A 4,277-nucleotide genomic window follows, 5' to 3' on the forward strand; every position below is an offset into this window, starting at 1 on the left:
GTAGCCTACCTTTCAAGCTAGTGACTGGTTAATAAAAGCCAATAAATATAACCAGCTAAGACATAAGGGATAAAATATAAATACAAATATGAAATAAAAATACAAATTAAATTAGATCTAGTATCTGTTATATAGCAAATAGTGAAAATACAATAGCGACGAGTAGCCTCCCTTTCAAGCTAGTGACTGGTTAATAAAAGCCAATAAATATAACCAGCTAAGACATAAGGGATAAAATAAAAATACAAATATGAAATAAAAATACAAATTAAATTAGATCTAGTATCTGTTATATAGCAAATAGTGAAAATACAATAGCGACTAGTAGCCTACCTTTCAAGCTAGTGACTGGTTAATAAAAGCCAATAAATATAACTAGCTAAGACATAGGGGATAAAATATAAATACAAATATGAAATAAAAATACAAATTAAATTAGATCTAGTATCTGTTATATAGCAAATAGTGAAAATACAATAGCGACTAGTAGCCTACCTTTCAAGCTAGTGACTGGTGACTAAAAATAATTCCCATCAGTTATTTTTAAGAGATGATACTGCTACTGGTATGCAGGTTATAGCTAATCCTCTGCACACTGAGTGAGTCCAAACTATGTGAGTCCACACTATGTGAGTCCACACTATGTGATTCCAAACTATGTGATTCCAAAAATGACGAGGGCTTTAATAGAAACAGCAGGACGACGAGTAAGAAAAAAAATAAACAAAATAAATTCAGTTCCCCAGCCTGCCCAGGGATTCAAACCAGCAACCTTCCAGTCAGCTCTACTGTCACCTTATCTTTACATCCTTGACTTCTTCCTCTCTTCCTCTTCTTCTTCTTCTTCTTCTTCCTCAGTTCCTCCAGCAGTTGGGGGGTTCAGTGCTTTGCTCAAGGGTGCAGTGTTGGAGATTTTTCCCAGCCTGCCCAGGGATTTGTGACATGTTAAAGTATTACCTTCCCATTTACATAATAAACCATTAACATAATAACAATTTGTAGTTTATAATCCTGTTAATGTTATAGATTTAAGTAATTAATTATTAACAATTAATATAATCATTACCTTTCCATTTACATAATAAAACATTCACATAATTTGTATCGTATAAAGTAGCCTAATAATCCTGTTAATGTAATAGATTTATGTCATTATTATCAGTTAATAATAACTAACCATGAATGAATAATTATTATTAGTTATTACAGAACTGAATGGAGCAAAAGATGGATAGCTGAAGTCTTTGGGGTTTGTTTTTGTTTTTGTTTGTTTGTTTTGTGTTTTGTGTTGTACATTGTTGTTTTTTATGGCATTTTAAAATGTATGCATGGTTGTATGTAAGTGTATGGTTGTATTTGGTAAATGCGTATGTATGAGTATGAATGTATGGGTGCATGTGTGTATATAGATAGATAGTTTTATATTTTTATTATGTACAATCATGTATAGATATATTTCTATTTCTATTAATGTAAATTCTGCTTCTATTCAGTTAACTGTGAGCATGAATACTAATAAACTCAAACTCAAACTCAGCCATTAGTAATGTCTCTAGAAAGCTATAATAATAATACCTATATTTGTCAAACACTTTCTTACTAAAGCCACAAAGTGCTGTAAAATAAATGGAAGAAAACAAATGTTAATGAGTAATGAGTTAAATGTTAACAAATGTTAATAAGTAATGAGTTAAATGTTAGCAAATGTTAATGAGTAATGAGTTAAATGTTAAATGTTAATGGGTAAAAGTTGAAGCTCTGTGCTGCAAACTGCTGTAAGCTGACAGTGACTCTGCAGCTCCCTCTGCAGGCTGTCTGACAACACTGCAGCTCCCTCTGGACTGTCACTACATTACAGTCAGGGTAACAGTAGAACCAGCTTCAGTTCCAGGATCACAAACATTATACAAGCAAGCGATAGTGAGGAGGTGAAGGGTCAGAGGTCACAGCACCGTGACAACTGGTGGGACAAATAAGAACCAGGGAGAAAGGAAGAAAAGTAAAATATACTGTGTAGATTTATACATACAGTACTGTGCAAAAGTCTTAGGCACCCATTTTTTATATAAATTTCTTAGAAGTCTTAGATGTTTATTTGCTTTCTGCATTAGTGTGTCAGTAGACTGCTGTTTATTGTAAATTTTTGATATTCAGAAACTTTTCATTTCATTGGTTTTGAAAGTTTGAAAGTTTTATGGATTTCTTTGACATATGCCTGAGACTTTTGCACAGTGCTGTGTATATATATATTTATAAATCAATAAAATCAAGGCAACATGACCAGAGGCAAGTAGGAAAGGTGCGAGTGTGACAGGGTGAAGAGTTGTTCATGTTTTCAAACCGTAAATGCTTGTTGCTGTAGCGTTCTGCAGCTACCAAGTTCTGAACAGAGTAATTCCTAAGCTCTCAGGGTCCTATGTTCCCAGGGTCCTATGTTCCCAAGGTCCTATGTTTCCAGGATCCTATGTTCCCAAGGTCCTATGTTCCCAGGGTCCTATGTTCCCAGGGTCCTATGTTCCCAAGGTCCTATGTTCCCAAGGTCCTATGTTCCCAGGATCCTATGTTTCCAGGGTCCTATGTTCCCAGGGTCCTATGTTCCCAGGGTCCTATGTTCCCAAGGTCCTATGTTCCCAAGGTCCTATGTTCCCAGGGTCCTATGTTCCCAGGGTCCTATGTTCCCAGGATCCTATGTTCCCAGGGTCCTATGTTCCCAAGGTCCTATGTTCCCAGGGTCCTATGTTCCCAAGGTCCTATGTTCCCAGGGTCCTATGTTCCCAAGGTCCTATGTTCCCAGGATCCTATGTTCCCAGGGTCCTATGTCCCAAAGGTCCTATGTTCCCAGGGTCCTATGTTCCCAGGATCCTATGTTCCCAGGGTCCTATGTTCCCAGGGTCCTATGTTCCCAAGGTCCTATGTTCCCCAGTTCTAGGGTTAGGGAGACCTTCAAAATCAAATAAAATGATAACCATTGGTTTTGTTGTGTTTATATAGCTGTTTTGAAGCCTTGTTCCAATAAAAAAAAAAAAACTGGATAATATTTATGAAATATTTTAACTTGAAACTGGTCAAATTTGAATAATATTACATTTTTTAAACGTTCCTCAAGGCAATGAACGGAAGCAAACTGTTACCCCCCCTATAAGTTTCAAGGACAATCACCTGCATTTTTGAAATATTAATTGATGAATTTGTAACATTTTGGAATGAAACCCTCCACATACTCACATACTCCCAGTCAGATCATTATTGAGACAGTGTGTGTGTGTGTGTGTGTGTCTGTGTCTCCGGTGTATCTGCAGCACAGACTGAATAAAACATGGCCGAGAGAGTCTGTTGTTAACATGAGCGTGACTTTAATGTTTCTGAATAATTCAGACAGGCAATCTGGAACTCCATCAACAACAAAACTCCACTACAGGAGGAAGAGGAGGAGGAAAAGAAAAGGATAGAAAGAGCGAAGGAGAGTAAGAGAAATGTTGAGATGGATGGAGAGGTAATGGACTGGGGGATAGAGGAAGGAAAGAGAAAAAAATGTGCAAAGTGGGGAGAAAAAAATTGAAAAAAAGCAAGAAGGTAAAATGGGGAGAAATGGAGGAAGAAACGAGAGGAAGAGCATGAAGGGTATTTCTGGGCATGAGAGAGAGAGAGAGAGACAGAGAGAGAGAGAGAGAGAGAGACAGAGAGAGGTGTAGCCTTCTCAAAGTTAATTTTCCACACTCATTTTCCAAGTAGGACATGTATTCCCAGTGGGGCTTCAAATGTTAAGACATTAGAGAGAGAGAGAGAGAGAGAGAGAGAGAGAGAGAGTTTTAAACATGATGTTTATTTTTAGTTGCTGTTTTCAGTTTCCCCAAAAAAATGACATTTGTTGTCAGTAGTCAAGCAGGCTGAGGTCGACACAACAGATCTAATGAATTTAAAAGGTTTGTGGAAAGGAAAGACTTGAGAGGAAAGGAAAGGAAAGGAAAGGAAAAGAGGAAAGGAAAGAAAGGACAAGATGAAGAAGAGAAAGAAAAGGAAAGAAGGAAGAAAAGGAAAGGAAGGACAAGAGAGGAGTAAAGGAAAGGAAAGGAAAGGAAACAAAATTAAAGGAAAGGAGGACAAGAAAGGAAAGGAAATGAAAGTAAAGGAAAGGAGAGAGGAGAGAGGAGATGAAAGAAGTGAGGTGACATGTTTTCCATCTGAGAAATTTGCACAATACGATTCAACTCTCTCTCTCTCACACACACACACACACACTCACACACACACACACACACACACACACACACACACGG

This window comes from Centroberyx affinis, unplaced genomic scaffold (assembly GCF_046629955.1).
Source record: "Centroberyx affinis isolate AG114_WGS23_722 - 3 ecotype Tasmania unplaced genomic scaffold, CSIRO-AGI_Caff_v1 ptg003847l_1, whole genome shotgun sequence".
NCBI lineage: Eukaryota > Metazoa > Chordata > Actinopteri > Beryciformes > Berycidae > Centroberyx > Centroberyx affinis.